At 42.7% G+C, this 26,231-nt stretch overlaps 1 protein-coding gene across 12 annotated transcripts in view; it reads left to right on the plus strand.

Moving 5' to 3' along the window:
• LOC309864762 (uncharacterized protein) overlaps window positions 1-26,231 on the plus strand; it is a 468,381-nt gene that overhangs the window by 84,783 nt on the left and 357,367 nt on the right. For 6 of the 12 annotated variants that reach the window (XR_014311746.1, XM_082730548.1, XM_082730549.1 and 3 more), the window contains exon 1: window positions 9,585-9,757. The exons of 5 other annotated variants lie outside the window; for them this stretch is intronic. The gene's annotated coding sequence lies outside the window, so the exon portion shown is untranslated. Of the gene's footprint in view, window positions 1-9,584; window positions 9,758-26,231 lie in introns of those variants that run through there. One more of the 12 variants, XR_014311747.1, reaches the window with a different exon arrangement.

The raw sequence follows: 26,231 nt of genomic DNA on the forward strand, positions 1-26,231 counted from the left end.
TGACTTGGGCAAGTTATGAGAATACTTTTGGTGTTGGGGCTATAGATAGGACAGAGAGATGATGTGCAGCTTCCCTGATGGGCATTTTAAAGATTGTGACTTTTGCTCTATGTGTGATGAGACGTGATGAAAGATTTAAATTAAGGGAATGAAATGATCTAAGTTATTTAAGAAGACCACCTGTACTGCCTTGTAAAAATGAAATGAGCTCCCGTCCTCCGTCCCTTGGGCTTTCTAACTGCTCAGATCCCATGACTCCCAGAGCTACTACTCTTTCACTCCACTCTCAGCAAGAGAAGCTGCTGATGAGTCAAGAGGAGACTTTAAGAAAAATAGGACGGCCAACGAGGCCAATACTACCAAGAAGCTTAGTAAAATAAGAGCAGGAAAATATCCAGTAGATTTGGAGTATGGAGGTCACCAGGGACCTAGCAAAAGCAGTCTCAGTGTCAGCAGCTTATGGGGGGTGGAATCCAGACAAGACTTGGTTGAAGAGAGAATTGGGAAGTGAGCAAGGGCAACATGTCTGCACAACCCTCTATAGAAGAACAGCTAGAACATGAAGTGGAGAGGAGTAGTGATTGCAGGGGAAGTAGCGGCAAGTGTGATTTTTTAGGATGGTTGCTAGCCAAGTCTATTTTATAGACTTACAAGAATGGCCCGGTGGGCAGGGAGAGACTGATGATGCAGGAATAGAGTCCCTGAAAGCGTGGAAGATGGTGAGATCTAGCACCTGTTGAAGGAATTGCTTTTCCATAGGAGAAGGGGTACTTCTTTCACTGTAATGGGGTGGGGGGAGACCGTAGATGCTGACATAGGTAGGTTTAAAAAGTACAGTACTGGAAAGACTAAGGAGGGAGTAGCTAGGCTCCTTTGGCTGTAGGCAACAGAAAGTAACTATGGTTAACTGAAGTCAAAACTAAACGTATTAGATGAGTTTTGAGTAGCTTAAAAAAAACTGCTAATAACCAGTGATGGTACCCCTGAAAATCCACAAAAGGGCCTGGTTTCCTTTTAGACCTCTGGAGAGAGAGGGAGGTAGGCATGGGTCTTTACTCAAAGATCTAGTATATCTCACAGAACAGGGTAGCATAACAGGTTGAAGACACATTACTTTTCCTTCCATTGCACGAGGGTAAGAAGTCTATTTTTTTAGACGGAGAGCACAGTGGGCAGGGTCAGAGGGAGATAGAGAATCTTTTTTTTTTTTTTAAAGATTTTATTTATTTATTTGGCAGAGATCACAAGCAGGCAGAGAGGCAGGCAGAGAGAGCGAGGAGGAAGCAGGCTCCCCGCTGAGCAGAGAGCCCGATGCGGGGCTCGATCCCAGGACCCTGAGATCATGACCTGAGCTGAAGGCAGAGGCTTTAACCCACTGAGCCACCCAGGCGCCCTGGGAGATAGAGAATCTTAAGCAGGCTCCATGCCCAGCACAGTGCCCAATCCGGGGCTCGATCTTAGCACCCCAGCATTAAGACCTGAGCTGATGTCAAGAGTCTTGTGTTTAACCCACTGAGCCACCCTGGCACCCTGGGTTAGAAGTCTTTAAAAGGAGGTTGTCATATATGTCCTACTCTCTTCCATTCCCTCTCTTTACTCTTCTTTCTCCTTCCTCTGTTCCCCCTCTCAAGTCTCCCAGCTCTAGGTTATAGCCCCATCCTTGGGAAGTGAAAAGGGGCCTATCTCCTCCATACCCTTTAGCATGTGCCAGTGCTAATGGTAGCTCCCCATCTGGGGTGCAGCCCTGAGAGGTCAGGATGGACCAGACAAGTGAGTGGGTTGGTGGGGTGCTCTAAATCCTGTTAGGTCTCTCAGGCCAGTGAACAGCGTGACTGAGTTTTCATAGGAATCTTATTCCTGCAAAGAGCATGGACTTTGTCTGCAGAGACAACACAATTTCATCCCAAGCAAGGGGAAACCTATTTTGATGCTCTCCCTTGCACAACAGCTATTCTGGTTTTACTGTGTTGAGAAGTACGTGATGTGGTCCAGAGCCTCTTTTATTACCAGAGTTACTGCCATTGGCAGCAGATAGCACTTTCTTAGCCATCTATGATCTAGCCAATGCCAGCCCTTGTTGAATTTTTCCTCATCGTCTGGAAGAAATGGTAATAACTTCAGTTTGTCCTGCCATACCATTATGAAGCTTCCAAGCTAAATAGATGTCGAAAACAGAGACCAGGTGACCATTTTAGGTAAAATGTCGCAGATAATCATAGTAGTCTAAACTCTGCTTTTAGCTTTGTAGGCTAACACACTTAACCCTGCCAGTTCTCCAAAAGTTTACAGGTTCTTGGGGACTCATGGGAAGTTGTCAAATTCCAGGAGACTTTTCTGGATTGTTGTTAAAATAAATTATTCTTCCAACTTACTAATTTAGGAGATAATTCTTAGAAGTCCACATCCTTGTGTCAATTGAACATCTCCCTTTCTCCACTGTAGAACACTCTGCATGGAAAACCATATTGCTATTTGTTGCTTCTTGGCCTGAGAGTAACTGGGATGGAGGACAAAGATAGCCCCTCCCAAACACAATGCCCAAGTTCAGTCTGGATCCTTTAGGTTCTAACCCCTACAAGGCACTTTCACTTTCGCTTTCCCCTGATTCATTAGCTTCCTTGAATTGGTTCACAGCCAGTGATTTTTTCTTCCCTTCACTAAACTCCTTTGAATAGGGGCCATGTTGCCTCCATCTTTGTATTGCTACATTTTCTTCCCAGAGGCCAGGACTGGTTTTGCATGTGGTAGGTGTTCGAGGCTGGTTCGTCATATTACCACCCGAAGATTTCTTGAAAAACACTTCCCTCTTTGGCCCTAAAGAGACTAGATGATGTATGGAGTGAGCGGTGGACACACAGCCAGAAGTTTTAAGTTTGATTTCATATTCTGCCACTTACTAACTCTGTGACTTGAGGTTAAATCACTCAGCACCTCTCAGCCTCAGTTTCTTTCATCTGCAAGATGAACAATCCCTACCCAGCAAGATGAACAATCCCTACCCAACAAGACTGTTGTGAAGATCAAATAAGACTAGGTATGTCCAAGTGTTTTAAAGCCCCTATAAAACTAAGAGTTTACTAGTGATCATGGAGTCAGAACAAAGGAACTGGGATGACCTTAATGACTATTGTTAACACCCACCACCAGCACTTTGGTCTACCTCTCTTTTCATCTCCATATTCTTAGCAACTAGCAACTAGCATGGCGCTTTACAGAGTAGGTTCTCAATAGATGTTTTTTGAATGAAGGCCAATGCTATTAAAATAAGTTTTGCATCCTGCTTCGGTGTTTGCCGGGGTAGTAGAAGGCAAATGGTTCTAGAATGTTTCATGTGGATGTGGATGAGAGTAACGCATACAGAGATGGAGACCATGCCACTCTTGGGAGAGCCTTATGAAGATGGAGTAGTTGTTGGACTTGCTGAAGTTTGGAGATGCCATAGGGTGTGCCTGCCAAGCTCAGCCTGTGTTATCACTGGAGCAGGTTGTCCCGATGAGACTTCCTGGCTGTGGCTTTGTTACTGGGACACCAATGTCCACATCCTACACAGCAAGCTCAGGGTCAGAAGCGGGATCTGAACTGATGACAGAAGCACACTGAGAAGTGTGGGTTGCTTTTGGAAAAGAGAGAATGTGAGCTATGCTAGTACTGGCCATAAGTCAGAGGAGGGGAGCAATGGAATGGGGAAGGGAGGAGACAAAGATGGGAGCAAACTGACTGTCCTGTGCCATCGGGATGGCCACTGGTGCGGGCTCTACAGAATCCTCCGGCGTGCCCTCTCAGTGATAGCAACGAAGCAATCAAACACCAACCTTTGCTGAAAACATCCTTTTGAAAATTAGAATGGTGATTTAACCAAGTCATTTTTCTTTGACCCGCCTCATTAAGGGATTACTTAATATAAAATAGATTTTTAACATTTTAATAAGATTTTAATTTTATTACAATACCATCTCCTTCCTTTCCGCAAACCTCTGAAGCACACAGTTTATCGGGAACATATGCATTTTCTCTGTTCTGCTGCAGCTGTAGAAGGACTGGTTTTTCAAAGAAGATGGGTTTTTTTCTTTCCTTCTTCTACGTACCACGCAACATCACGGCAGAGAAACCAAAGGCCTGTGAGTCTCTCTGTCTGTCAAGCTTGGGGCAGACTTTGGGAGGCTACTAGGCCTAGACTGGGAATTTACCTCCCAGTCCTGTTCATGAGACCGCCTGGGGCGTAGGGAGTGTTTGCTGGACTCTGGTGTGACAGTTCTCTGAAGGCCCTGTTATCTGCAGCTATCAGCTCTGCCCTTTCCCCCGAGACTCAGTACTCCTGGGGCTGCGTTTCAATCCCACCATGGATGTGCTGGGCTCATCGTCCTGCTGAGCCTTCTCAAGCCCTCTGTGGGAGGCTGTGGGGCAGCACGAGCCTGGCCTGACAGAGTAACCTGGAACACCGGGAGTGAACACAAACAAGGACATTGCAGAAAGAAGAAAAAAACTTGGCAGAAGCAAAGTGGATCTGATGCCTTGGCTTGGAATGGCAATGAGGAATCCGATTATAGTACGCTCTGTAAAGAGAGTAAAAAAAAAAAAAAAAAAAAAAAAAAAAAAGTGCTTTTGTTTTGCTTTAATCCCACAAAAGTAAATGAGGGAATAAGAACCAGATTTCGAGTAAATCTTTCGTTCAGGATTTTCCTTGAGACGGTGTCAAGATGGAAAACATCTTTTGGAGACTGAAGAATGCTCTCATTTGTAGAACAGCTAATTAAAGCTTCTTATAACCTGAATGACCTGTTGTGGGACTCTAGAGCTCAGCAGAGAATGCACTTCTGACAGGAGAGGGGCACTCTTATCGGGCCTGTGTGATATGTTCTGTGGGCTTACTGCTCTGATACGTGGGCACGCTATGCGAACGGCCCTCAGAATTCCTCAGTGTACTCATCTAGAAGGGAAGGCGAGTACTTGTACAGAGCTACAGTAGAGCAAAAGCCTGTCCCTGATAGCTTGAAGCTTTCATGAGGTCACTGTAGTTGCATGTAATCTGTTCGAGGCAAATATATATATAAATATATATATTTATGTTTAAATATATAAGCATCCATTTTGTCACGAGAGTAATTCTCAAGGGAGTCCAGTTATTTCAAATCTAAGGGGCTTCAGTCAGAACACTTGAAGTTACTTGGAGTATTATATTTTGATTTTACATCAATTGTGAAGAGTCTACTTTTTTATCATTACGATTGCCTAGCGTAGACCCTACCCTCTGATCTTTCCTTGGGGCTTGCAATTAAGTGAGTAATGATCTTGGAAGGTTAAGTAGATAGTATGATTGTGAAAACCTATTAAATCCAATTATTATTTTTTTTCCATGACCATGAAACACCATGTCTAAAAGCTGAACTTGTGCAACTCCCTGGAAGGCTCATGGCTCAGCTCAGGGTTGCATCTAATGAAAACAAAACCAAAAATACAACACAAGTGATCCATGAGGCTGACTCCTTGAGCCTCATTGCCTATAATTGTAAACATCTGAACTTCAGGATTTTCAGGAAAAGTTCTGCCCTGCGAGCTGTGCAGAAAATCAAGAGTAACCCAGCCCCACAATTCTTTTTGACCAGGGACGCTTCATGCTGCTTGTCCTGATTGTGTCAAGTCAGGTGAAAGAGATATTCCTTTCTGCCTGGAAAAGCTCCTCGGTGGCCTGCAAGAGGAAATAGGTATTGGAGGTCAGCTTTTCTAGAAGTTTCCTTGGTCAGCCAAGATCCTTAGATGGAGATTCACCATGGCATCCTGGGTCTCGGTCATATTATCAGGAGGGGATGCTGACCCATGAAAGTGTTGTCATTACCTGGACACCTGGGTGGTGTTCTGAGTGGCTGTTGCGCTCGATACCAAGGAAAGGGTGACTTATGCCATTGTCACCTATATTGCTTCAGGGTAGAAGGAACCCCAGTTGCCTGGTTACCTGGATGTCGCAAGGTTTAATAATCTTTGAAGGGTGGCGCTCCCTCTGATGAGTTTTCTTCTGATTGTTAACATTCAGAATGTCCTGCCTTCTCCGTACAGATAATAATGAAAATAATGCTTCCTTTGCTAAAGGCATTATCTTTTAGACTTCTGTTTATAATGCATGTTTACGCTATCGATCTGGCCAGTCACATGAACAATGGCTTTATGATAAAAAAATACAATCCTTTTCATTCGTAGCACACATTAAATTTTATGAAGTACTTTTACACCAATTATCTCCTGTGTCCCTCAGGTAAACCTGGGAACTAGACAGAGAAGGCTTTCTTTCTTTCTTTCTTTCTTTCTTTTTTCCCTCCCCACCACCCCTTTCTAAAAGAGAAAGACAAGGCCCTGAGTGTTGGGCATCAAAAGTCACCAAAGTAAAGATTAAAACCAGGACTAAAATAGGTCTACTACCTCAAAGATTGGGATCCTGTTTTTGCCAGTATTTTGAATGTTTGGTTGCAGAATTATTTGATGATTTTTTTTTTTTTTTAAGAGCACAAAAAAGAAAAAAAAAAAAAAACCTTGATAATACTTCAGGAAAACAAACACTAGTAAAATAATCTGCTGGTAGCATCTCCAAATCTCCAGGTCTTTGCTGAGTCTCAGTTATAGGGGGAGAGATAGTGGCCTTTTACTTGATAGAGTTCTAAGGAGCAGGCTGATATTGCCTTTCCAGTTATTCAAATATTTTGGGTTCTGAAAGTTCCTCAAGGGGAGACCGCATGCCTTGTAGTGTTGCTTGCTAGTTCAGGGATAGAAAGAGATCAGATGCTCTGATCCCAGAGCTGAAAGCAATGAGATAGAATATTTCTCTCTCCACTAAAGCATTGTACTCATGAGAACATCAAGGACCAAAATATTAGGTGATTACAAGGTTACACATGTTTGTCCAGCATGTGGACAAAGACAGAAACTTATTTATTTATTTTTTTCCCAACATGGGGCTTAAACTCATGACCCCAAGATCAAGACCTGAGCTGAAATCAAGAGTCTGACACCCAACCAACTGAGTTACCCAGGTGCCCCAAATCTTAACTTTTAAAATTATTCCAGTCTAGGGCACACGGGTGGCTCAGTCAGTTAAGCATCTGCCATTGGCTCAACTCATGATCCCAGGGTCCTGGGATCCTGTGTTAGTTTCCCTACTCAGCTGGGAGCCTGCTTCTCCCTCTCCCTCTGCAGCTCCCCCTGCTTGGACTCTCTTCCTCTCTCCCTCTCTGTCAAATAAATAAAGTCTTTTTTTGAAAAACAAAAAAAAACGATTCCTCTCTACCTCATGAAAACCACTTTTCCTCCAATGAAGAACGTCATTTTCAAGTGCAAGCGGTGTGTGCCATAGTCTGCCCCAGGGGAATCGTGTAGAGGGACTTATCTCAGACTTTTGCAGTATTTGTATGTGGAAATAACACATCGATTCCACAAATAATTATTACCGTAAGATATCATCAGTGCATTGTTTGGATCAACGTTGGTCAGCTCTCTTATGTGAAATCCTGAGCAAAGAGCAGGGGTATAAATGCAGAAATCTCACACTCACTGCAGTGGAGAAAAGCTGATGTGAGGGGAAGAGGGGGCTTTCACCCCAAGTGGGGCATGGCCTGCCTCCCAGGAGCCCAGGGCACTGTGCCAGCTTGTTAGCTCTTTAAACTTCTAAGTTGTTGATGGTAAACAGCGAGGCGGAGACAGTTTCCTGACTAAGACATCCCTTGACATTCTAGCAATGACTCATAGAGCCACTTGATGCCCACAGAGTAGCCAATGTCACGTCGTAGTGTTCTTGGTTTGTCGCACGCAATGCACGTAAATCACGTAAAACGCGGGAATCCAGTTCTTCCGGTGCCAACCTGCACTCCTGAGAGACTGCTTTCTTCTGTCCTTGAAGCGAGATCTTACAGCAGCTTCAGGTTCTCCCAGGGCCTCTAGTCCTGGGGTTCTCCTGCCCCATTGCTCTCCCTCCCTGATCGCCACCCTCCACCACCACCCCCACCCCCCACCCCATCCCCCACTCCCCACCCCCACCCCATCCCCCACTCCCCACCCCCCATCTCCCCTCCGTCTGTCTCATGCTGGGATTTTCTCCAGTTGATCCCTTTTTGTTATCTTTTTGCTATGGTGTAATTTTCCTGACAGTGGGACCCCTACTGGGATCCTATGTTCTAACAGAATACAAGCAATAGTATATACTTTAAGATACTTCTGTATGATTAGCTGTGTGGTAATGAGAAGAGTTTTCTAAGATTCCTCCCTCATTTTTTTCTCTCTTCCTTCTCCCTCTCCTGCCTGCTTTCCTTCCTTTTCCCCTTTGTTCCTTCTGTCTTTCCTTCGACAAATACCTATTGCAGTAAGAGACAGACATCATGCTTGGTTTGGGGAGAGGGTGAGGAGGAAGGCCAGGGTGGCCCTTCTCATCGTGGGTCTGATGACTTGGGATGTTACCAGCAGTGCAGAGCAGGGGAAGGTTGTGCCGTGGAAAAGAGCATGAAGGCGTTTATCTCATAATCAGAGATGAGTTCGAGGTGGAGACAGCCTGGCTTCCGGCTTTACTTGGGGAAGTAGAGCTGGAGGAGGTGGGGAGGGAGGGGGTGGAGGCATGTGTCCAAAGGAGCAGCAGAGCTAGAGGCATAGCCAGACTCTGACTCCAGCGTTTTAGAAGCCAGGGACCTTTGGGCAAGTTTTAACACTGCCAAGCCTCTGGGGCTTCATCTATAAAACAAGGATTTTGTGAGGATTACATTAGTTACATGAAAATGCTTCTTAAACTCCTGTATAAATGTGAAGGATTTTATTGCATAGGCATGTCACATTTTTTTTTTTTCCCTCTGAAAAACTTGATCTGAATAGTTGGTACCTCCCCTCTGAGCATGAGATAATAGGTAATAGACCTATTCTTTGTGAGTAGAAGTAAGAACTCTGTGCCTTAGACATAGTATACCCCTGAAAACACATTTATTTCTACACAGAAGCAGTATTTGTTAAATGACACAGATAATGCCTGAACAAGCTAATGAAGTTTCCACTTGAAATCACACTTGGAAATTGTGTGTAATGGAGAAAATGGTCGCATGATGGTTTGAAAAAAATTTAAGGTCAAAACCTACTTTTCTGAAAAGACCACCCCTCCCTCTGCCCTAAATCGACCAATTCAAACCAAAAGATGAATCCCTCCTAGATCTGGGTCCCCTTTTTCACTTATTGTTTTTTTAACCACAATTTAGGGGACCGCTCTGTGGCCAGGGCATGGGGCCACGGCATCCCAGGCGTGATGCTTTCAAGTGTCTCCCCGTGGAAGGAGGTTAGAAAGGCCAAATACTGCCTGTAACCTGGTTTCTCCATCGGTTAAATGGGAGGATAGGTACTGACCTGATTAACTCCCCTCCCCCCCTTTTTTGAGGAACAACATGAGATCTGTAAAACCCTCCTGGTAGAACATGATGTTAGCAAAGCCGGACATGACTGTTAAACCAGTTCCCGTGGGTGACAGCCACCATATAGCTTACGTTGCTTTCACTGGGAGCCACCCATGGTGCCTTGTGTTGAAAGCCTACTTCCCATTACATAAGGAGAGTGGTTCCTTCCCCAACTATGGCAGAGCTGTCAATCAGATCTCTTGTACTGATCTATGAACTTTAGACCTTGCTTTCTCCATGGCAGCAGACTGGCTTTCTTTAGATAAAGATGATTATGGCCTCCTTCCAGGATAGTTGAGATACCATTTGAAGTTCCCAGGTTCGTTGGCTTTAAAGGTAATTTCTACAAGGTAATTCAATCAAATATTTTTTTTTTTTTTAGTTGAGTCATTTTTTGGTTTTCAAAAGTTGCAAGTAGCAGAGTGATGCTTTCCAGAGACTTGTTGAGTAACAAGAGCATGTTTGTCACATTTGACTGGTTTCCTGGTTGAAATGGAGACAGTTATGGGTGTTGGTATTATAATCAGTGATAGAGAAATATACTGACCACTGATAACATCTCCTAACCTTCTCCATTCCTGAGAAGTGGTGGTCTGACCTTGATGCAGCATGTAGCAAAGTCCCTGCCTACATGGGGGAGACCAGGTGCAGGACAACACATTTGTTTCAATGACTTTGTCTTGGGCGGTAAGCTGTGCATGTGGTATGAATGTGGTTGCGTTTAGAAGAGTTTCTGGGCATTGATATTTTCATATGAAAAATGAAAACAAGATGATCTTCAAGTCCCATCTAGGGTAATTACTCTGTGACTCTGCATTAGGGACAGTCTTTTGGATTAACTGGAAATAATAAACTCTGCTCTTATTTTTATCTTTGCTTATAACTGGGTAAATGATCTATGACTTCCTCATCTGGGTTTTGGGCTTGCCTTATTGACTTGTGTGTGTCCTGCCCTCTGGTGTACATTCTTCTCCCTTCCCCACAGGCTCTAGACTATGAGAAGGCCTGGGGAGGGGCTCTCTTTCTGTAAGGTTACAGCTGGCTCCAGCTCAGCGGTCCTTGGTTCCATGGAACCATGCTTCCGTGGTTCAGGCACTGTTCAGGGTGACAGATTCCACTGGCGCGTTTTCCCATCTACCTTTTCTTTCTGGTGCCTGTAGCCATGTCAGTGTGAGATTCTTGGACTAAGTTGATCAGTTAAGATGACAGTCACCAGCATAAGGCACAGGAAACCTCAATCCAGAGAGCAATTTAACAATGAGAAGCCCTTTGGGAGTCAAGGGAAATTTGGAGCATGGCCCGAGAGTGAGGGGGAGGTTCTAGAGGGAGGTTCCACCCCACCCCTGGGCTATCACAAAGGGATCAGGTCAGTGGGGCAGACAGGTACCTGCAGTAAAATGATGCCCCTGGAAGGAAGACTGGCCTCCTTCTCACTGGCCTTGGGTCAGCCCCATGGGTGCATGAAAGTCCAGGTGTCAGCATGACCTCCTAGTGCTAGCCAGGAAGTCTAGTTGGTAAATTCATCAGTAAGGTAATGTTTAACTTTCTATTTCCAATCTACTTATTTTGTTAAAGTTATCCTCCAGCTTCTTAATTCTTACAGTCCAGAAGTGAAGGATGATGTCCCATGACATTTTAGATTTTCATGGTCATTATATTTCACAACAGGAGTCTCACCTCCATCAATATTTTCATGTCTTAATAACTGTAATCAAAGCTCAAGCTGGTCATATGGTAATAAATAGTCGTGCATCTGGGACGTGTCTCTGTAAAGCACAGAACAGGAAACTCCACATCATATGGAAAGTTGTACTTTTAGTTTCATAACTCAACTTTTGCCTAACAAAGATAGCTCTTATTGAAACCGAGCCCTTAAAGCATAAGAAATATATTTAAATATTTTGTGAAAATTATATCTTTATACAAATTATTTTCCTATATGTCATCTTTTTGGAGTATCACCATGATTCCCTGAGGTAAGCAAAGTCATTATTATTACCAATGTATAATAGATGAAACTGGAATTCAGGGATATTAAGCGACTTCATTTGTGTCTTACAATTAGTAGACACATCATAACTAGGTCCCGAGGTTTCTGCCTCTAAATCCATGATTTTTCCACTCTCCTGCTGCTGTCTCTGTGTGGCATGGTATGTGTGTGTGAATGTGCATATCTAGTAAAACACGTGTATCTCAGTGCATAGAGGCAAAGTTTATTTTATCTAAGGACTATAAGAAGAATTCTTGGTTTGGAAAATGACAAATGTTTGCCTATGTAATCTGTATGGTACTTAAGTAAAAGGAAGACACTTTCTGAAAACTTATAACAGAAAAATTCCATTCTATTAAAGGGATAGCAGTACAAGTAATTTTCTAAACTTATTTTTATTGCTGGATATATGGCCTCTAATAAAACTGTGGTTGGGGGGAACCTGGGTGGCTCAGTTGGTTCAGCGTCTGATTCTTGATTTCCTCTTAGGTCATGATCTCAGTGGTATGAGACCGAACTCCCTGTCTGGTTTGGAGTCTGCTTAAGATTCTCTCTTCCTCTCCCTCTGCTCCTCCCTGCCACTTTCTCTCTTTCTCTCTCAAAAAATAAATAAAATAACAATAGTGTTTTTGTGAACTGATTATAAGAAAATGTCTCTAATGAATGACACTTGTGCAGTAAATGTTTCCACTAATTTTTTTTTTTAAGATTTTATTTATTTATTTGAGAGAAAGAGAGCACAAGTGAACATGAGCAGGGGGAGGGGCTGAGGAGGAAGCAGACTCCCTGCTGAGTGCAGAGTCCCATGTAGGGCTGATGTGGGGCTGGATCCCAGGATGCTGAGATCATGACCGAGCCAAAGACAGAAGCTTAACTCACTGAGCCACCCAGGCACCTCTTCTTTAATTGTTAAATACCAATTACCTATTTCATGTATCTAAAATACACTACAGAAGACTCGCAGTTTCACAACTCTATGATTTTGCTACTGGTAGCAAATATTTATATAGTTTCGTATTTCACCTAAACCATCCCCTCTCTGTCTTTTGTTGTTACATTATCAAAATGAACACAAAGCCAATAGAACATGCTCCACGGATTTATGGCTTGGATAATGGCTCCCATAAAGTAGGCTGTATGGATGCTACCTCTCCCTTTCTCTCATTGAGATCAAGCCTTCCCCTCTTTAACCTTCCAATCTACTCCAGAAAGGATGTATGCCAGTTTTCTACCCCACCCCACCCCCCCCTTTTTTTTTCCAGTTTCTTCGTTTTTTGTTTGTTTGTTTGTCTTGGGGGCTTTTGTTGAGAAATATACTGAAAGTCAATTATGTTAATTCAACTTTACTGCCCTATAAAATTGGTTATACTGTCTTAAATATTTAACCAGTTTTAAATACTTTGAATGTTCAACATGTTTGAAGACTGCTATAGAACTTTGCATGGGAATGGAAACTATGGCATGTCTACTAGGAAAATATTATTCTTGTTTACAAAGAAGGGGTACTACTGACTTCGGTAGAAAGAATGACTTTGAAATGCCTGACGTGTTTCAAATGCTTATTTTGTGAGCACAGGTTTAAAAAAAAAAAAAAAAGAACAAACCCACAACAAACAATTATGTGCCATTTTTTTATGAGACCTCCTGACCTTATTTTGATCAAGTTTTTACAAAATAAAAATACAATATTTAGAAACAAACACTTCAAAACTTGAAAACTTGAACTTTATAGTATTTCAAAGAAAGTATAGGCTGTATTAGATAGCTGAGCATTGAGTCTTTTAACGCAAGAGCAGGGTTGACTTGATCTATGTGGGAAATGCTCTTCATTCACTATCCCTTCCTACTGAATTCTGGCTTAGTTTTTCCTTTAATACCAAATTTACATGTTAGGAAATAAGCCACAGAATGTTATTACTTCTCTTTTTCTCATCCTCAGGAAACCAGAAGGCTTAATGTGATCATTTCTTTCAGACAGTCTAGTCTCCATTTTCTGTCTATGCCTTTGCTTCTCCTCATATGAATCTTAATGCCAGTTTTAGCACTAATGTTTCTTTTATTCTTTAAAGGTATTTTAAGAATCCCTATTTGTGTGTCCTTGATCACGTTATTCCCACATTTGAAATGTCTTCCCCCTTCCTTTTTAGTAACGGAAGCCCTCCTTTGTCTTTCAGACTCACCTCAAATCTCATTTCCATTGTCACATTCCCTCAGGAAAGGGGTTCCCTCAGCACTCCTGCTCCCCTCATCTCTAAATCAGTATTTTCTCAGTTAACATTCATTATTCACTTACATTATTCGCTTACCAATTTTTGGGATCCAAAGATAAAGGTAGGTAGAGATCTTATAAGGAGCTTATAATTTAGTAGAAATGATAGCCTATGTTTGACAAAGAATATCCCATGAGCAATGAAAGATAAAGAGATAGCAAGTGAGAGGGAACATCTAATACATGAGAAAGCCCTTAGGGCAGGACTTGGTATATACCAGTTGTCTGAGTAATTATTAGACCCTTTCTGTGTGACTAAGAAAGGGGAAGAAGAATCACAGAAGGCCTCATGGAAAAGGTGGACTTCTGTCTGGATTAAATAGGGGAAGCCTGGATGAGTGGAGAGGAGGAACTTGGTCTAGACCAGTGAGTCTTAGACATTTTGGTTTCAGGACTCTTTATACTACTAACACATGTTAAGCGTACCCAAAAGCTTTGTCTATGTGGATTGTATCTGTTGATATGTATGTACCTTATCTGAAATTAAAACTGAGAAAATAGATTTTTAAATTAAACATTTTTTAAAATTAATGATTAACCCATTATATTTTAAGATTGCTAATGTATTTTTATTGAAAGAGTAGGCAAAATTTTCAAAACCAAAATGTTTAATGAGAAGCGTGACACTCTTCTCCCATTTTTGCCAATGTCTTCAATTTCTGGCTTAGTAAAAGAAAGCTAGATTCCTTATCTGGTCTGCATTCAGTTTGTTGCAATATCACATATATTTTTCCAGAAAACTCCATCATACACTCATGAGAAAGGTGAGTGAAAAAAAGCAAGTAGTTATCTCAGTATTATTATGGAAAGAGTTTTTCCCTTGTGGGCTCCCTGAGAGAGATTCAAGGTCCCCCAGAGGTCCCTGGACCACACTTTGAGAACCAATAGTTTATGCTATACATGGTTATCCATCTTTTTATGGATATTTTGTATTCTCTCTCTCTCTCTCTCTTGTTAAATTGCAAGTTTCTTGAGGGCAGAGACTGTGATAGGTGATTACTGAAATGAATGGCAGAAGTTGATTTGGATGATGATCATGGTGTATACGTGTGAGTTCACATTTAAAACCATATATATATGCACACATATACATATACGTGTAAGTACTTATATATGTGCGTATCTATCTATTGTTAGTTTGGGGGGTGTAAAAGTCCAAGCAGTATAACGCTATTAAATGATAGAGCTGACTATTAATGATTTGCCTGGAGGTAGTAACAGAGGCAGTGTTAACAATAAAGCTAATTACTCTTTCTACAAAAGAAATTAGTCAGAAAAGGAAATCCATGTGCACAGACAGGATGGCAAACTTCTAGTCTTACTTGTACAAATGTTAAATTCCTTGGGCTTTTGGTTCCACTCTATCATGTCCCATTTCTGCCTGGCAATATAGATGGCAGGTGTGGTCACCTTTGCAAGTGAATTACGCATCTGTGGAAACCCAAGCCTTGAAATCAACCACGGGAAGTCCATGCTCTTTAGCAATTTTCCAAGAGAATTGCATCAAGAAGAACTTAGCAGGTTCTTTTGGAAATCAGTTTTAATAGAGCATACTCAGGACTCTGAGAGACAAGTGAAATGCGCCACCAGCCCCCGATTCCTCTTTCGGAACTTGTCCTTGGGAGGCATGTCAAAACAAGGCCAGGTCTCACATTACCTTCCTCCAGTGGAAGCCTTGACTGGACTTGATTTGCTTCAACTCATACACTGAGGTTGGAATTTAGCTACAAAAAAAGCTTGAAAATTCTTTGGCATTTAAAACTTAATGTATGTTTCATGTATTTAATTTCTGTTTGTAGATGGAAAGAACAGGTGAGTACAGATCAAAACAACCAGATACACTGAAGGAAACACTGTAAATTTCCACAATTTTCGAGGAGTTCAGGGGTTGTCTAGTGAGCCCAACACTCCATTTTACAAAGGACTCTGACACCAGGGAGGTTAAAGAACTTGCCAAAAGACTGTGGGCTTTCTGTTTGCTTTTTCTGTTTGCAAGTCTCTGGCTGAGAGTTGTTTGTGTCCCATGCTGTGCACCAGTGAGTGGTTGAGTTTAAGCTTTTTAAGAACCCAGGCATTATCTTCTTTAGGACCTGCACCATTTCCTGTATTAAGAGCTTGTGCATAAAATGAGGTCTTGGGGGCATGGGCTCTGGCACCAAATGAGTGAAAAGAGGCTTCTCATTTTGCTCCTAAAGGGGCCACTGTGTTTCTCAGTGAGGCTTTCCACCAGTCATCCAATAGACAGAGACTCCAGCCTGGTAGTTCTCAATCCTGGCTGCCCCCTCCAACCAGCTGGGTTGGGTTACAAAATCCGAAGTCTCTGGCTCCACAAATCTAGATCAACTAAATCAGAATGACAGTGGGAAAGAGAGAATGAGCATCACACCAGGTAACAATCATGCACACCAGCGTGGCAGGCTTTGCTCCGGAGTCTGCCTGGGGCTGCTCTTGGAACCTTGCTCTCCTCCTGCTCTGAGGATGGGCTTATGCTGCCCACTTACACCCTATGGAAGAGGCAGCATCCCTTACAGGTCTTGCTACAATATTTCAAGGAGGACTGGTTGATTTTGGCGGTGAGGGAATGCACAGCCCATCAAGGCCAGTGACCACCACCTCCTGCTTTGCGAAGGACAAGTAACTCTATGACACGTAGCTTCCTGCTTGTCTGCACGCTGCCCACCACACCGCACGTCTGGCCTTCCATGAGCAAAAGTTTCACTACTGAAATCAGTGGGTGACCTTTCTCGTTTTTCATACACCCGGAAGAAGAGACAGTTTGCTCTCGAGTAGGTTTGCTATCGAGTTTAAAACTTCTGCAAGACGGGAGCATCTCGCAATGGAAGCCGGAATGGGGAGCGTTTCTTGGTGCCTTTGTCTTTTTCACTGTTGGCTGCTGGCCGATATGGTTTATTTTGTGTATGTTTTCAGTGTCTTTGTAACTCGCTGAAGAGATGTACTCACAAGCTATCCAAACTGTGTGTGGTCAGGCAACCATGATTTTCTCCCCACTTTTATCCAAAGATGTTGGCATTGTGCAAGGAACTAGGAGATGCCAAACTGTGATGGTCAAAGTGCCAGCTCCTCCCTGGAGGGCTTAGGACACAAGACCTATCACGGCAATGCGCTGGGGAGTGGGAGCTGAGTCTAATCATCTTCTGCAAAAGCCGAGTGGGAGAACAGAGAAGGAACAGGAAGCTCGGAGGCAGAAAGGAGAAGCTGGGCAGTCTGCCTGCAGCCAGTTCTGGCCTCTTCTCCGCATCCCAGCTCCTTCTGCCTTCTTCCTCCCACCCTGGCCCCAGAGCTCCCGGCCAAGGCAGGAGCTCCAAGATCCCCAGCAGCGGGGGTGGGTACACTGGTCCCAGCTGCCCAAGGCTGATCTTGCATTTGAATTATTCAAGGGAGGAAAAAGAAAACTCACCTTCCCCTTCAGAGAAGCCAGTCCAGAGACTCCCACGGAAAATTGTGAAATTAAATATTGTAATAAATCCCACCTCAGGAAGTAGTTTTATTAGCAAAAACTGTAATTCGTTGAATGGGTATATTTGCAATACTGAGTGTATTAAATAAACAACTGAGTGTATTAAATACATAGATATATTCATATATTTTGACAACATTTCATTATGATTAATGTATTTTGTTCAGATTTGTAGGGGATACCATTACAAGTTTAGAAAATTTTGTGGAAGAAAGAAAAACGATAAAAATCTAACAATTATCTTTCTCCCTCTGCCTATTAGAAGACCACCATTGTCTATTTCAGTGGAAAAGCACCTTGGTTGCACTTTTGAAGCCAATTTGGAGAATTTCTGGTATAGTGAATGAACCGTTAGACTCTAAGAAAAACCGTACCCTGTCTCAAGTTGAGATTCTGGTCAGTGCTCTGACACGAACAAGCCTTGTGGCTTTCAACCAACTCTCAACTCTCATTCCTCCCTGAAAAATGGTGTTCACGCCACTGGGCCCCCAACACGCTAAGATTAAAGCTAAGTTGTCAGTGACCTGGAGGGAGGCGACAGATTTAATTATAAAGAAAATCTCCCAGCAAACATTATTTGATGATAGCAGAATGGAAACCAGCTGCCAGAAAGGCAAATCATGTGTTGACCAAGAGCCAGAGCAACCGTCTCTAGGAGCTGATTTTTTTTTACTGATGCACCTGAGGAAAAAATCTGAATTTCAGGCTTGAAGGGGAAGAGACAGGCGTGGGAGGACCCCATACATGGAGAAAACAAAACTCAAGTGGCGAGAGAGGGAAGGACAAGAGCAAAAGAGGAAGTTCCTCATTGTCTGTCAGTTTTAATTACTTCCTCTACAGAGACCCAAGGACAAAAGAAAGAAGGTGCAAGCTAGCCGGGGAAGGGAAAGCTTTGCAGGTCCAGATGTACAAGGGAGCATAAAGATGCATGTACTGGTCCCCTGGAAGGATAGAGCAGAACCTCATACTGAAATGTGATGATGGATTAATTCACTTGAGGGTCTTCCAGGAAAATGACTGAAATAAGAATGACTGATGACACTGGTGCAAAGATGAGGATATTGGGGGGGGCAGGGAAGAGCTTGGATTGTGTCCTCTTTGGATTTGGGGTTCCAGCCCCAATGTTAGCATTTAAGAACCGTGAGACAGAGATTGTTAAAATAGCTCAGCTTCCTCATCAGCGTGATGGTGATGGTGATGGTGACAACTTCTTGATTTCCTATGTGAAGGACTGATCAAGATTCTGGCCCCAGAGTGAGCGTTCCATGAAGAGTAGTTCTTGTTATCTTGTGTTGAGTGAAATGGGGATTGGGGAGGGGACTTAAGAGCTGAGCATACCTGTGGGGCCGGAGTCAGGATAGTTCCATGTGGCTCCATCTGGGATTGTGAAGTAGGAACTTGGGGAGTGGTTGTTAAGATAAACCACTCAGTTATTCTGTGTGTGTGTGTGTGTTGGGGGAGCTGACTGGCTAGGTTCAGAATGCAGCTCACGTGATCTTCAGAGGTCAAAGAGACACTACAGTGGCACACAGCCCTCCTGCTGCCTTGCGGATGAATAGAGAGGGAGATGTGAGGCCACATCCCTCCCAAAGGCAGGCCATGAAAAGCCGGCTGTGGAGAAGCAGGTACACTGGGTATGGGGCTGGCCCAAACGCCCGCTGGCCATCTCAAAGCTCAGGAGAACTGGTTGCAAAACAACAGAGAGAAATAGGGAGGACAGTGAAAGGAAGAATCCAGGAGGAAGATCAGGATAGGACGGAAATCAAATACAGAAATAAATATGGGGAGAAGGTGAAATCAGCTCCTTCTTTCTCTTATTAAAGGGTGATTCATGGACTAAGAGAGCAAGAGTTGAAAATAGTGGTGTGTGAAAACACTGGGTTATGTCTCCGGAAGAGTCCAGGAGGCAGTCTGAGTGGGAGTCCTTAGGGGTGAGAGCCCGGGTGCCTCCCTTCAGCGTGTGGTGGTCGCAGTTCCAGTGAGACTCAAGGACACTGGATCTGGGACCTAGCTTCCCATCAGCCTTTAACGGGCTCCCTGCTTCCCCTGGAGTCACTTCACCTCTCTGGACCCCAGCTCCTGGCTCTGCAGTGAAGGTGTTGAATCAGAATATCAATTTTAAGTTTTTAAACAAATGCCCACCTCCCTTTGAACAACGTAAGACTCTTGTGTTACTCTCCTTTGCCCCACGTGGACAAATGGTCCTTTTCAATAATCCCCAGCCCCGGCTGAGAACCCCCAAGCAAATCATCCCCTGGGCTCCTCCCGAGGTTGATGTCTGGCTGTTCTGTCAGGGGAGAAGGATCATAGGTGTTCCCAGGACAGTAATAAAAACAAAGACAGGGTGGAATGGAAGACGGAGGGACTCCACAGGGGTTCTGATGTGGTTGCTGCTCTAGAAGACATGGTCTCGTGACTGGAAACTCCCATGAGGACGGGAACAGTCAAGCTCAGGTCTCACAGCTCTCCAGCTGTTGGAATGCAGCCTGGGGAGCCTAGAGCAGGAGAGGATCCCTTTCATGTGGCTAATTCCACCAGGAAACAATCTGGGGCTGCTTCATGCTGCTCTCCAGCTCCAAGGAAGTAAGGTCTTGGAAGGTCCAGCTCCAGGTTGCCCTGGATATTCCAAATCAATATTGTTGCCCTGGATATTCCAAATCAATATTGTTGCCAGACAACAACAAATGTTGTTTCCAATATTGGAAAACCAGCCAGGGTAGTCTGCGACTAGCCCCTCCACCCTTTAATGGGTGGTGATTTGAGCCTCAGCTACATCCTATTTTAACTTCCTTTGAAAATCCCTGCCCCCTCATCCTACTACACATATGCAGCTCAGTAAATTCTTGTGAAATGGGGGTGAAAACATCAAGAGGTAATGCTGCCTCATGGTTAAAAACTGAAATAAAGCAGGGCCTGGAGCTGCACTGCCTCAAATACAAGCCTACTAGCTCTGTGTCCTTGGCAAGCTACTTAACCTCTCTGTGCCTCATTTCCTCAGCTGTAAAATGTGGTTAATAATCCTCTCACCCTCCTAGGATGGTGACAATAAAGGAGTTAATGAGTGTAAGATGCTCAGAAGAGTGTTTGGCACGGAGTAAGCACTAAACAGTTTATTATTAGCAGTTAGTATTTTCTCATTTCTCATGTTTTTTTCCCTAAATGTGAGAGATTTTTCCTTTTATTACCTCCTTTCTCAGTACTTTAATAACTTTAAAAATTTTTTTTTTCTGTTTTTTGGCAAAAGGGTGAAAGGCAGGAGCCCACAATAAAGGAACTGTAGAGTCAGTGGTAACAAACCTGAGAAATTTTCCCTCTTCCTCGTGCCTCTTACTCCTGCTATAATTTAGAAAGGACAATTGGCCGATATTTTCTACTCACGTGTATAGATAATTCCATTACCTGTGATTCATTGATTTCCACCCTCAACCCCCACGCGCAGCCCCCCCCCCCCACCACCAGAAGGAGTGCTCGTGAACTTAATGGAAAGAGGATTTGGGAGAGAACTGGGTGCCCCCCCCCCAAGGTCTCTGTCTTCCTCCTGCCCTACCTCCACTCTGCGAAGGATTTAAAACCACAAACACTGGCCCTCAATTTTTCAAGCTCAGGTTTAAATTTGATGCTGATTTTCAGATACAGTTAATTAATTAATTAATTAAAATATAATGGAGAAAGAATATGGTGAGGTTTTCATTGTTCTGAGCAGAAGGAGAAATCATAGCAAAGAAAACCCTCGTTACAGGGATTACAAATCTTTATATAGATTTGGAAGGTATCTGGAGGACAAAAGCTTAAAAGGGGAATGGAACGAACATTTCTATGTTCAGAGGGGTTTGTTTAGCTATAGAGTATTCTGTGTTGGAAAGGAGGTGGGGAAATAAAGCAATACATATTATCTTTAATTGTAATTGTGTTATTCTACATTTTTTTATTTTTTAAAGATTTTATTTATTTATTTGACAGAGAGAGATCACAAGTAGACGGAGAGGCAGGCAGAGAGAGAGAGGGAAGCAGGCTCCCTGCTGAGCAGAGAGCCCGATGCGGGACTCGATCCCAGGACCCTGAGATCACGACCCAAGCCGAAGGCAGTGGCTTAACCCACTGAGCCACCCAGGTGCCCCTTACTCTACATTTGTTAATGAAAAAGTACTGGGGGAAGATTTTCCAATAAAATATCCTGAAAGATAAACACAGGATTTAAAATTCAAGCCAATGAGGCAAATATGTTTTTACCAATGTTTTTGTGTGTTTGTATTTTTGTTTTTTGTTTTCATTTTGTAACATCAAGGGTTTTGGGTTTTGGGGGGTTTTTTGCCCCCCCACCCCACCCCATGAAATCATAAATATTTCCTGGCTGGGTCCTTTCAACTTTGGGATAGCACTTAGCCTTGTGCCCCCAGACCCAAAAGTTCTTTAATCAAGGGAAAGTCACCTGACCACACCCCAGAACAGGAAAAATAAAAGACATGTTTCTGTGTGAGCTACTTTCTTTCAGGCACTGTGCCTGTTGTGATAAATTATTTCATTTATTCATCATGAGCTGGAGATAGTCATAGTACCTTGTTTACAGGAAGTTCTTTCACAAATGGGCTTTGCTAGCTTAACTGAATTTACACTGAATCCTATCACTCAGAACCCCACCTATAATTATTTTCTTTCCTTCTTACCCAACCAGGTGAGGGGGTGTAGGCTGGCGGCCCTCTGAAGATAACATGCCCTTCTTGAAGATTTCTGCCAGTCCAAAAACAGGTGGAAAAAATGGCATAAACATATCTTGGCAGGGCAGGAAATTTCTTGTAGCTTCTGCACACTCTTGGCTACCTGTAGCATAGTGCTAGCCCTGTGCCTGCCTCCTCACTGGACCGTGAGCCCCTAGAAACTTGGGTTCATATCTTATTCACCTTTTATAGCCTCACTGCCTACAATGTTCTTTGAACTTACTCAGTTATTATATTAGGAATCTTCTAAATCCCTTTTCATTCTGCCAAAGAACTTAAAAGCTGCTCAATAGATATTCTTGTGGCATTAATACATGTTTTTGAATTGTATGCGCTTGGCTACTCAGAAGGCAGAAGTCAGACCAGGCACACCTTGATGACATGGCAGAGATGATTAGTCTCCAAACCGAGGGGCAGCGGTGGGCGAGGAGAGAGCATCTGTGGAGTCATCCGGTGACAGAGGCCTCCCCAGCAGGAGGGTTTACCCAGATTCCCTTTTATCCCTGTTTGTGTAATTCCCCTCTGACTTTGCACGAACCCAGACAGTTGTCTGGCATCATCCATGTCTATTACACAACCAAAATGTCTTTCCTTGCAAGCCGTGGACATCCCCTAGCAGACAGGTTTTTGGCTCGTGTACGGTGATAATCATCACCGAGTGCCAGCTTTTGGCGATCCCCACCATCAAGATGAAGAAATGGGAACCCTGAGGTAGCTGTCCTGTTCCAGTCTCTCTCACCCTATGGCTGAGAATTGGCTCCGTCCACATCTGCCTTACCAGTAGTCTGCTTGGCCTACTGCACCTCATTGTTTTTTTGAAGAAGTCTTTGCTATTGAACTAAAGATGTGGGATCCCCAGTCAGAAGGAACCAGTTTACTGGGAATCAACTTATTCCATCACTTGGCCCATAGGGAGAAGGCTGGGTGGGAGGCACAGTTCCATGTTGGAGCCTAAGCTGCTTCTTCAACAAAGGATGAATTTAAGGGTGACCACAGGAGAACAATACTTCCTTTGTTGTGGAAGGCCTCCCCTAATTTTTCTCCTGGTTGTGGTTGCTGCTAAGGCTATTTGTTCATGCAAGTGTTTATGGCGTGCCTTTGCGCTTTGTCAGGGGAAACTGGCCTTCCATCCTGCCATTTTGCAACATCACTTCTGACTGTATCTCAATGATCCTAATAATAGACATTGTGGCAACCACCTGTGCTTAAGGTCATTGCCTCATGGGTTTCACTCTAATGCTCTCCTTCCTGGTGTCCTAGTCTCCGACCTGAATAGGCACACCCCTTCCTAAGTAGATGCAAATATGTCATTAGAAACAAAACAAAACAACTTGCTTCTTCATGAATAGCTCGTGACTGGCACTCCACCAAGTTTAATGTTGACAAACCTGTTGTTCGCCTTCCTAACTATGAGTTTGGTAGATGCCCACTACCTGAATCACCAGGCAATCTGAAGGAAAGTATTTTCTGTTATTGTATAGCTTACACATCAGATGTTCAGTGAGTGGATACTTACATGGATTCAGTCACATGGGCTATAATTTCGGCAATCCAGCCCTACAGGTCATTGACACATGTCTCTTTCAGGTTGGGTACCTATTTACACAGCTGATACCTGATTTGTAACACAGTATATTCCTGAATAATAGAAATGAAGATGAGGCAAGCCCAAAGCCCAAATACAGAACCACAAGAACACTCTGGGATGCTTGGCTATGAGCATTACATGTCCCTCTCTTTTTGTTAGTTTCATGATCCAAGTTGCTTAATCTTTTTTGGTTTATTTGGTTCAACCATAAAATGGGGCTATAGCAGTACATTACCTATCTCAAGACAGACTGCTTGATAATGATCTTTTAAGGTGCCTTAAGATCTCATTCTGAATCATGCTTTTATATCACCAGCACAGAATTTCCTTGTAGGTTTGTTTTTGAACTGATTCAAATGAATGGATCTTTCATTGACACTGAGATTAAGTGCAACTGAACACAAGCAGCCCCTAACTTTGTTATCCCTCAGTCTTGCTCCTGTTCAGTAACAGATCAGATGGCTTGGGATGACTATATATTACAAATAAGGAGTCCTCAGATGAGGCCTCATGTCAAAATTGTGAGGTTTAAAATTTTTGCCTATCAACTAAATTAGGTGGGCTTAACCAATTCAGAGTGATCTTATCATGGTACAAATTAGTGTGCAGGTTAGTGGAAGTCATGGTTATTCTCTTTGTGCTGGATTCCAATGTATTGGAATGGAGATCTTCAAACCATACTGTTCACACTCCTTGTGTCAGTTTAGAGTTAGATAACTGTCTAATTGTAAGTGGCTTTTAGCCCAGGTGGATAAGTGGCTTTAAGAGTTTTTTAGAGATGAAACTTTGAAAACAATAACAACCATAAGAAATGACTGTTGGGGATATATTTTAATGATCATCTGTAAATGATTAGTACATAGTACTTGTCGTTAACAAACTGACTTACCCTACAGTTTTCCTTGCTTGATGCACTGTATTTCCTGCATGTATTTATCACAGTTTGGCATCATTTTTAAAACATCTGGGTCCTGCCTGATAAAGGGGATTTGAGTACAAAAAAATTTCCTGTAAAGTAAAACAACAACTTTCTCCCCTCTAAATGTTCTTTTCTCCTCCCTTGATCGCTGCCCTGGACTGTGAAAGGAGAGACTTAAACGCAGACCCGCACCCTCCACGTTCCCCATACTAGAACCCCTACCCCAAGCTCACAGACTCCTTTTTCTTGTCTATAGCCTATTTCTCTGCCAAAGATCAGTTTCTGTCTCCCTTCTTTTTGCAGACTTTTTATCACAACTCAACACACAAACACACCTTGTATATTGTGTTTAACAAACACTCGTAACACCTAGTATGTCCAAGGCACTGTTCTAAGTAGCTTAAAATACTAACCCACTAAATCTTCATAATCATAGGTGGTAGAAGCTATTATCCCCACTTTGCAGATGAGGAAACTGAACAGAGAAAAGTTTAAGGAAGTTCCCCAAGGTCAATGCCTGTAAATGGCAGAATGCATTATGAACCCAGGCCTAGATTGTACTTCTGTTCTGTTCTGTTTTAATTTCTTTACACAAATGTTAATCAGGATCCACTAAGTTTCTTTATTGTCATGAAAAACACTAACGTATCACTCTATCCCTCTTATCACTGTGGTTGGGTAGCACAGAATAAATTGCCTACATTACTAATTTGGCCCTTGCTAATGCTGTTACTAGTTATCTTTGTGGGTATTTAACAAAGTGACTGTGGTAAACACCTTGTAACTCAGACTTTGGGTAAAATAGTGATGTCAGTTGTTAAATGAATACCTTTTCCGGGTTTTAGGACCAGATGAAGGTGATGGTTAGCTCAAGGAGAATGATTATGTCCATTATCAGCCATTCCAAGGAGGAGTTAATATCTAAGGTCTTAGTTTGGGATGTAGGTGTGGCTACTTCCTCTTTCTGAGCTAGGGATATCTTTGATCTAGACTCTAAGGCATGAAAAGTTTGGAGTGGGTCCTTTGATAGAGAGGAGCTCTCCCTAGCTATGTGGTGGTCATTGGAAGTGAACAAGGAATCAGTGAGGACCCAGGAGTTGAAGTTGGGTTGTTAGCTGGTTATAGATTATAGTAATATAAGGGAGAGCAGAGTTTGCTCTCCTGAGACCATAGTGGTAATATATTCCTGTAATGCAGACCCCGGATATTCTTTAATACACTCTTTGGTGATTGTTCCATGTTGGCAAAGGACTGTGCCCTACTTAAGACATTCAGGACCAGGGACCTAGAGGTGATTCACTAGCCATCCCTTAGGGCATCTATTGGTTCTCAAAGTGCATGGTTCCATAAAGTTGAAGCTATTTACATAATGAAACTAAGACCATTATTTGCTCTTTTCACTCTCACTCTTCCATAAGTATAGAGTTTTCCAAAGCTACCTGATAGGTCATATCACAACAAATTGAATATAGAAATAGATACAAGAATCTTAACCATCTTCTATTAAGCCAGACTTTAAAGAGATTTTCAAAAAATAGGAAACAATTCTATCTCCTAAGTTAATTTTTTTTAAAAAAATATAGTTGTTAATAATATCAACAAAATACTTAACATATTAATAAAATATTAATGTGATATTTTATTATTTTCAATGAATTAATAAATGCATACATTTTAAAACTTTTAATTTTCAGTAAAGTAAATACCACCAATATCTCATATGAACAAAAGTTATGATATCATTAATAATTTTTAAGAACACAAAGTGCTCTTGAGACCAAGAAGTTTCAAAACTACTGCATTAGAGCATTGATGTTGTCTACATTGATCAAATCTGGTTCACTACCAGACTATGTTGGAGAGAG

Source organism: Mustela nivalis (assembly GCF_964662115.1).
Source record: "Mustela nivalis genome assembly, chromosome: 5".
NCBI lineage: Eukaryota > Metazoa > Chordata > Mammalia > Carnivora > Mustelidae > Mustela > Mustela nivalis.